Genomic DNA, 9,038 nt, shown 5'->3' with positions numbered 1-9,038 from the left:
GACCTTAGTCTTTTCTCCTCCGAGATGAGTTGTGCTGCCATGACGGACAGTCCTTCCAGTTCCACACGCTTGGACGGCCAGTGCCATCCAACAGCAGGTGGCGTACTGGAGGCATGGGTGATCTGCACATGCACACACATGTGCTAGGTCAAGCGCCAAGGGAGGTGGAGCTGACCGACAAAGAAATCGCCAGTGACGCTTAAATCTGCTGTTCACCAAAAGATTTCTACCTAATATCCTGCTCCCAAATACAAAGAAATCGCTTTTTCAAAATAAGAGTTATATTAGCACGGGCACCAAGAAGAATGATATTCTATCATCTTCAGGGCATGCCTCATGGAAAGCAATTTCTACATGAGACAGGAACATACGCATTGGACGACATCACTTTGATATGGAATAATGAAGAACAAACATGAGGTAGTTAAACAATTTAACAAGAACTTGTGGAAATTTGGCAAGCAAGACTTGATGTGTACATGATAAAATGAAAAGTCGGTAAAGATTTATCTATGAGCAGCAATACATATACTTTACACCATTGATGTTCACAACCATGAGATCAGTAAAAATATCAAATTCCATGAATGCAAAATCGGTCCATTTTGGTGCATCATCTAAGCAATTCATGGTGATAGATGTCTCACAATTGCCCAAACCACAATATAATCTTGAACACCCATGGTCCACAATATAGTTGTCTAAAAGAGGCTATGCTCCATCGTCATTCTTCACATGTCAGTAATTGCTTAAGAATTTGAAGAAAATAGAAAGATTGTGCTGGATCACCAAACTGTAAGCCAATGAGCAGGAGATATTAATAGATAAGAATATAAGACCAACTGATAGCGGCGCAGGTTATCCCTATACTCTAGCTCACATTCACGTCACACACCAACCCACTAAAATCAACCCATTATAGAAATAATCATGGGCAAAGTCAATTGGGGTTTTTACCAGTGCAGGCTGTCTCTCAATATTGCAAATCCTTGTAAAAAATGGGTCAGCCAGCCTTGCGCTCAGAAAAATTACACAAAATCATGAGGTTACCAGGGTGTCAGATCAGAAAGTATTAGTCCGTAAGAGATACACATTCGAATTGCTCAAAAATAAGAACGAAACTCTTAATTGCTTGAGACAAGCTGAAAAGGGTAACCTTGTGACTTCTTACCAATAAAGTTTTCATCTCCTGGATGTGGCTTGAAAATATTATTATTATTGTTTCAGTCACCTTATAAAGAAAATACAATTTCTTAGTGCTCGCGGAGAATCACAGGACATAATCAATGGATTAATTAGCCTACAACGTACATACTAACCTTGGGACTCTCCTTGACAAGGAGCTTGCAAGAAGACACAGTTGAAACTGGTGCACCCCGTAACAATAATGTTTTTGCAGTTTGCAGCTGCTGCCATGACATTCATCCTACACCATGAAAGAGAAAATTGGCAACGATGTTTAGGTTTGCCATCGCTGCATTCATGCTTATCTTTCATAGAAAGAAGACATCGAAACAATTCCAAATCTCTGAATATCTGCTATTGTGTGCATGAAATTATTAGCCATCTAATTGTGACCAGGGAGATATATAATCAGTACATGGTGAGTTCAGCTTGTACATGCAATAGATACATGTTCAGTATGATTAGATCATACAGAAGATTGACCGAAGACGGATCAAGGGCTGCGTCGCGGCGGGGCATACCTATATATCATCCCCTCTGGTTCCTTCACTATGACAAAACATCTGTTTTAGGAGCTATTGAATTCCAAGAAATTTAGGTGCTCATACTTTCTGTCACAAAAATGTTAAAGGTCAAATACTCTTGTTAGGATCGGATTCACAAATAAATATACATGTCTGTGCGAGAGGTGCTTCCTCTGGATCATAGAAGATGGTCCAGTCATCTGGCCAAAGATACCACCGTTTTGGCCATCCATTTCTTCAAACATCTTTAGTCATATTCATATATCCCCAAAAGAACACAACTACAGATAGATGGTTTCAGATACACGATGGGTCAGCTGCATTTTGCATCGATTATATATCATATGACATATGAAGATGACAACCCTATGATCTACAACAAGGATAGCTACCAAAATCGAACAGAGGCAATGGAGGGGGATTTCTATTACCAAGGGCCTGTTTGGATGATGCCCACAAGAGCCCTACCAAAACGGTGGCATGCCAATTTTTTGGCCATCAAATTCGCCGCCAAGTTCTTGCCACCACACGGGCGCCAGAATCACTACAAGTTGCAATCCAAACGCCAGCCCACCCCATCGGCCAACGCCAAAAAATTGGCAGGGCAGCCGTAGGCACTGAACCAAACAAGCTCCAAATTTCCCGATTAAATCCGCACCAACTTATGTGAATAATTGTACAATTAGTATGAACTCGCACCCAAAATAGAAAATCTTCAAACATGAGCAGTTGAACCTTGAAGATGAAGAACGTTGGGATTGGAGTTGAACCCGTCCATGGCAACGAGGAGCTGCGCAGCCGGCGGGAGTAGGCGACGCGGCAAAGGTCAGCTAGGTGGGAGAGGAGGAGGAGGAAGACCGGCATGGCCAGGCATCAGGGAGCTTGCAACAGGGGCTTGGCAAGGGAGGCGTCCGACGGTGCATTCACGGTGTTTGAGATGGGCCGATGACAACGACGGCTGGAGGCGGCGAGGTGGCAGCTACTCACGAGAGCACATGGGTGTCCAGCGAGGAGCCGAGCGGCGGGTGTGGCTGGTGGTGGCGCTAACCCTAGCGCGCCGCGGCTGGAGGTGGGCGTGGCGCCCGCGGCTGGAGCTGGGCGCGGCGGCCGCGACAGGAGGTCGCGGGGGCGGCCGCGACGGGCGGCGGCGTTTGAGGGAGGGAGATGGGGAAGGGGATCGGCGGCGGCTGCGGGGGCGGCTTGATGTGCGAGGGCGACGGCGAAGGATCTGGTGTGGCGTCGCTCGAGGTCGCACGTTGCCAGACGTTTTATTTTCGTAGGTTAACCGTCGTTTTATTATTTGTTTCCTAAAGCAAATTGCATTAATGAGAGAGATCCGTTGATTTGACTAAGGTAGGAAAGAATCTATTATTTATTTGCTAAAGCAAATTGCATTAATGGGAGAGATCCGTTGATTTGGCTAAGGTAGGAAAGAATCTATTATTTGTTTGCTAAAGCAAATTGCACTAATGGGAGAGATCCGTTGATTTGGCTAAGGTAGGAAAGAATTTATTATTTGTTTCCTAAAGAAAATTGCATTAATGAGAGAGATTTGTTGATTTGGCTAAGGTAGGTGGTTTTTGCGGTTCGTGGCGGCTCAGTGTGAGGTGGGGCGAGGTACCAAAAAAAATCATGAAAGGTGGGACGAAAAAAAACCTGGGAGGTGGGAGTTGTCCCTGGTTAACCTACGAAATTTCGTAGACTTTTTTAGGACGAAAAAAAACCAATGGAGGTGGGACGAAAATTGACCGGCGGAGACTACCAACTGCTCCATTAGGAGTAGAGATAATATAAGATGAACAAATGAGCGAGCGTGGAATTCTTACAAGATGCAGGGGGTAATTTGCAAAATCGAATCATTTCGCTAGATCCACTTAAATATGGACTGCGGGTTCAATTATGAAAATTCATAGGGACTTCTTTGCAAAAACGCCACGATGACGGACGACAGAAACCCAATTCTCTTTATTATATATATATATATATATATATATATATATATATATATATATATATATATATATTAAATTAGGTAAAGATAAAGTAGAGTACTTAGTAAAAATACTAACGGGTAAGCCTGTTTATGAAACCAATAAACTGTGAGCAACATATACTGTGAGATGATATTAGCACATTACTGCTTCCTGCCTATATATGTACATTAGTATTAGTGTGGTCAAGGAATGAGAAAAATGGGTTACTTCTCCGGGAGTAGAAAATCGGGAAGGCTGGCATATATCCGCAGAAAATGGGTTGCTGACTGACTGCAAATCTTGTACAAACATTATTTTAATCTTGAATGATTCATAGTCTTGTTCAACTGCATCATACACTTGACCGAGGGACATGCTTCAAAGTCCGTAGTACAATTTATAGTTTTCCGTTCTCTGGGTTAAGCAACAAGAGCGACATCACTCGTTCTGCTGCCTGGTTTGGTCCATGCATCCATCCAATGTTTGGTCCATGCATCTGCCGTGTGAGACATGCAACTCAGCCATCCGCAAATCAGCATGCACATGCCTCCCACACGAATGACGACTTGACCCATAGCTGGAGCTGACTCGTTCCTTAATGCTTCACGAAAATGAACTCTCCGATGAAATACCAAGCCAGATAGGCAACATGAGTAGTCTTGTCACCCTCAACTTGTCAAGCAATCACTTGGTTGGTCATATCCCTTGTCAAATAGGACACATCAAGCACTTAGTTGCATTAGATTTGTCCAGTAATAATCCTTTTGGCAAAATATCAAGATAGGTGGTTTGACCGAACTCACTAGCTTGTACCTATACTGTAACAAACTTTCTGGACAAATTCCACGAGAACTAGGTTATCTTCTAAACTTAAAGGACCTAAAACTTGGCATCAACGCACTCTCAGGTTCCGTCCCATGAAATTTACATAATTTGACCAAGCTCACCGTGTTAATTCTACGGCGAAACAAACTTTCTGGGTTAATTCCACAAAAAATAGATTACCTTTCGAACTTACAGTACCCGAGTCTTAGTGAAAACACACTCTCAGGTTCCATCCCAAATAGCATAGGAAATTTGACCAAACTCACAACCTTATCCCTTAGCAACAACCAACTTTCTGGGTTAATTCCACGAAAGTTAGTTTGCCTTTCAAACTTATAGTACCTGAGTCTTAGTGAAAATATACTCTCGGGTTCCATCCCAAATAGTATAAGAAATTTAACCAAACTTACAACCTTGTCCCTTTACAACAACCAACTTTCTGGACACATCCCTCGAGAACTAGGTTACCTTGAGAACTTAGAGAATTTGGAGCTTAGTTACAACACACTAACTGGTTCCATCCCAAATAGCATAGGAAATTTGACAAAACTCACTATCTTATCTCTTTACAAGAACCAAATTTCTGGACACATCCCTCAAGAACTAGATCACCTTGTGAACTTAGAGGGTTTGTATCTTCGCGCTAACACCCTAACCGGTTTCATCCCAAATAGCATAGGAAATTTGACAAAACTCACAACCTTATACCTTGACACCAACCAACTTTCTGGACACATCCCACGAGAACTAGGTCGCCTTGTGAACTTAGAGGTTTTGTATCTTGGTCCTAACACGCTAACTGGTTCCATCCCAAATAGCATAAGAAATTTGACCAAATTCATAGACTTGTACCTTTTCGGCAACCAACTTTCTGGGCACATCCCTCGAGAACTAGATTACCTTGAGAAGTTAGAGTACTTGTCTCTTAGCAACAACAGACTAACAGGTTCCATCCCAAGTAGCATAGGAAATTTGACCAAACTCACAAATTTGAACCTTGATAATAACCAACTTTCTAGCCAAATTCAACGAGAAGTAAGTTATTTAGCCAACTTAGACTACTTGTGGCTTAGCTACAACACACTCACAGGTTCCATCCCAAAAAACCTAGGCAATCTCATAAAAATCACCAGCTTGTATCTTGACAATAACCAACTTTCCGGCCACATCCCCCGAGAATTAGGTTATTTGGTCAACTTAGAGTACTTGTCTCTTAGAAATAATGCACTAACAGGTCCCATCCCAAATAACCTTGGCAACCTTACAAAACTCACTACCTTGGACTTTGGCCACAACCAACTTTCCGGGCCAATTCCATGAGGAATAGCTTTGTTGTGGAATATAGAGTACTTTTAGAGCATAGTAACATCACACTAACAGATATAATCACAAACAGCATAGACTATCCTGTAGAATTATCTTTCTTGAGAAATTTCACAAGATGGCCCTGTCCTCATCCACCCCTCCTGCTGCTCCTCTCCTCTCCCTCAGGGGACCAAACCTCGTGCCGGACCCATCTCCTCCGCCTCCATGGGGCTGCTGCAAAAGCTCCTCCTCCTCCTCCTCCTCCGCGCTCGTCCTCACCGCCGCCACGGCCCACGCCCTCGCTGCCGGGTAACTCGACTAGGCCGCCGGCGGTCCTCGCCCTCGCCTCCTCGACTGCGGCGCGACCCCTCTTGCCTGCGCCACCGACGTCGTCGGCGCGCTCTCGTGCGAGGCCGTGCGCCTGGTCCGTCCCCGAAGCACCCGCCGCTTCCAAGGACAGGGCCGACCTCAGGAGGGTCCTACTCGGGTCCTCCAACCGCACGGCCACCGGCGTCCTTATGGCGGCCTCGTTCTCCAGGGTGCCGGGGAGCGGCGCGCGCTCAATGCTCCGGTACTGAAGCTCGGGAACAGGGGTGCCACCGGCCGTGCAGCTTTTACGGTACTAGGTGCAGTCGGTGTGCAACTCCCCAAGCTTGTGTCCTAAACTGGACTGGAGTCCCTACACACAGTACACGGTAAAGTGAAGAAAGGTACAGAGAGTTCAGTAAATAGATTTCAGAAGCATCTCTTGAATAAATAGCCACTCAATTTTGTAGTGCCTTTTTCTGTCTGAATGTTTATCCTTATTGCTGCGCTGCTAGGGAACACGTGGCTTTGGGAAAATGATACAGGAGAGATAATAATAACCCATCGAAAGGAAGATATCGAGAATTATACCGAGTACTGTAACCAGATTTTGAGGTTATCAAAATTCTGACAGAGTTGCTACATATATAGGCTAGATACTGGCATGTATATGAGATAAAACTAAATCATAGAGGGTTGCTCGATGGAATGCTGGAGATCTACGGCTTGCCTCCCGAGAAGTTCAGAACGGTTTGCTCAAGTATCAGCAAGCTCGACAAACTGACAATCGAAGACGTGAAAAAAAAAAGAACTGGTATGTACACATCCAAACTCCTTTTTTCTGTTTTGTTCAGTGCTCGTAGATGTTCTTTGTGATCTTGGTGTGCATTTATGTGACATAATCCTGATTATTCATTATGCAGTGACTTAGGTGGAAGAGAAGGGTGTACTAGATGAAACACTGAAAAGATTGGAAGTCTAGCGAAGACCAGAGGACTGGCGCCAGAAGTTTTGCTACAACTGAGAGTGAAGGTAGCAAGTTCATGGAGAATGTTGGTTCTGTTGTTGCCTGGACGGGAAGACTCTGCTCGGCTTATCCCCGGATCCTTCTCCTGTTTCACCTCTCTGTTGCGGTTGGGTCTGGTGGTCGAGCTGTCAACTAACGGCAGCTCCTCCTCTGTAATAGCTCTTCCCTGTCCAGACGCTTACAAGATCCTCAAAAGCCGCTGGGATAGTCTGCTGGAACATAAGACATAACAAGGTTAGTAAACATTGATGAAAACTAAGCATAGCATAGCTATTCAGCAGAGGTGTAGTGACCAAGTAGACGATTATGTGATGGAGAATGTTGTATGTTTTGCAGGGTGACAAAACCTCGCTATCGAGTTTTGTTAATACAGCGGAAGCCGAAATTACAGTGTAGTCAAGTGTGATAGCTGATGGGAACCGCTGCTGATTTTGCTTGATCTCTCCCAGGTGTACACTGGAGAAGTTGAAAGGAAAATACACCACCGGATTTCCAAAAAGAATAGATGCTTCTGGATTTCGAACCTTGAGCCAACCAAGTATAGCAGTTGTCAATAGACAATATGATATTTTTCACTCTCCCCAACTCATGTGATGTGGAGACAAGTGGGAATCTCTAGGATCTGAATTTGTGCATAAGCTCGGTCCAAGATTTGTATATATTTTTGATGTATATATATTTATTCAGAAAATGTTGAGTGTGCAATACACGCCGCTAAGGGAGATCAGCTGAGAATTACACACGGTTTTTGCCAGGTGATAGATGATCTAGTTCCTTTTTTCTCTGTTGAGAACAGAGGTTAAGCTCCTGTCTGGCGATGCTAATTGGCGGTCACCCGCCAGTTAGTTCCTCAGCGGCGCAATCTATATCTATACTATTATTAAAAGAGCAAACATAAACTCCCCTAAAACCTCATAACAAACTGTACACGAGATAAGCAGGACCGCCCGATCAAATCAAATTAAACATATCCTACTGTCCATATTACGCAAATGGTCTGCCACCCAGATCAACGGCTTAGATAAGATGTTCTGCCGAGCAGACGCCGCGGTCTGTCAATTGTCCTAGCGCTCCGTGTCCCGGATCGATTCCATCCGAATTGCGCCGACGAGCTGTTTATCCCGCTAATTCCTCTGCTCCATGCCTCACACTCGATCTCCCACCCAATTAATCTCATCTTCTCCTCCGGAGCGCCAGGCTTGCTTGCCCGATCTGGCACCGTCCGCCGCCGCTGGGCCTCGCCCAGACCACGCATCGCCGGCGCTGCCGGCTGTCCGCCCAAACGCCTCCCTCTCCTCTCCCGTTTCTCTCCTTCGCCCGCTGCCGTCGTCCGTCCGACCGGCCCCACGCGCGCCGCCCGCAGATCGTGTAGTTCGTTTGCTAGAGCTTTTCCAATGTCAAGTATCATTTCCTTAGACCATGAGATCGTGTAACTCCCGGATGTCGTAGGAGTGTTTTGGGTGTACCAAACGTCACAACGTAACTGGGTGACTATAAAGGTATACTACAGGTATCTCCGAAAGTGTCTGTTGGGTTGAAACGGATCGAGACTGGGATTTGTCACTCCGTATGACGGAGAGGTATCTCTGGGCCCACTCGGTAATGCATCATCATAATGAGCTCAAAGTGACTAAGTGGTTGGTCACGGGATTATGCATTACGGTACGAGTAAAGTGACTTGCCGGTAACGAGATTGAATGAGGTATTAGGATACCAACGATCGAATCTCGGGCAAGTAACGTACCGATTGACAAAGGGAGCCAACATGAAACATGTGGGAGCCAACATGGGTATCCAAATCCCGCTGTTGGTTATTGGCCGGAGAGTCGTCTCGGTCATGTCTGCATGTCTACCGAACCCGTAGGGTCTACACTTAAGGTTCGGTGATGCTAG

At 45.0% G+C, this 9,038-nt stretch overlaps 1 pseudogene; it reads left to right on the top strand.

The window, feature by feature from the left end:
- Positions 1-2,873: 2,873 nt before the first annotated feature.
- On the top strand, positions 2,874-7,826 carry LOC123084586 (probable leucine-rich repeat receptor-like protein kinase At1g35710; annotated as a pseudogene).
- Positions 7,827-9,038: the final 1,212 nt, after the last annotated feature.

The sequence above is a fragment of the Triticum aestivum genome, chromosome 4A, assembly GCF_018294505.1.
Source record: "Triticum aestivum cultivar Chinese Spring chromosome 4A, IWGSC CS RefSeq v2.1, whole genome shotgun sequence".
NCBI classification, from domain to species: Eukaryota; Viridiplantae; Streptophyta; class Magnoliopsida; order Poales; family Poaceae; genus Triticum; species Triticum aestivum.
The sequence above is the reverse complement of the archived record's forward strand: the minus strand, read 5'-3'. Positions and strand labels throughout refer to the sequence as shown.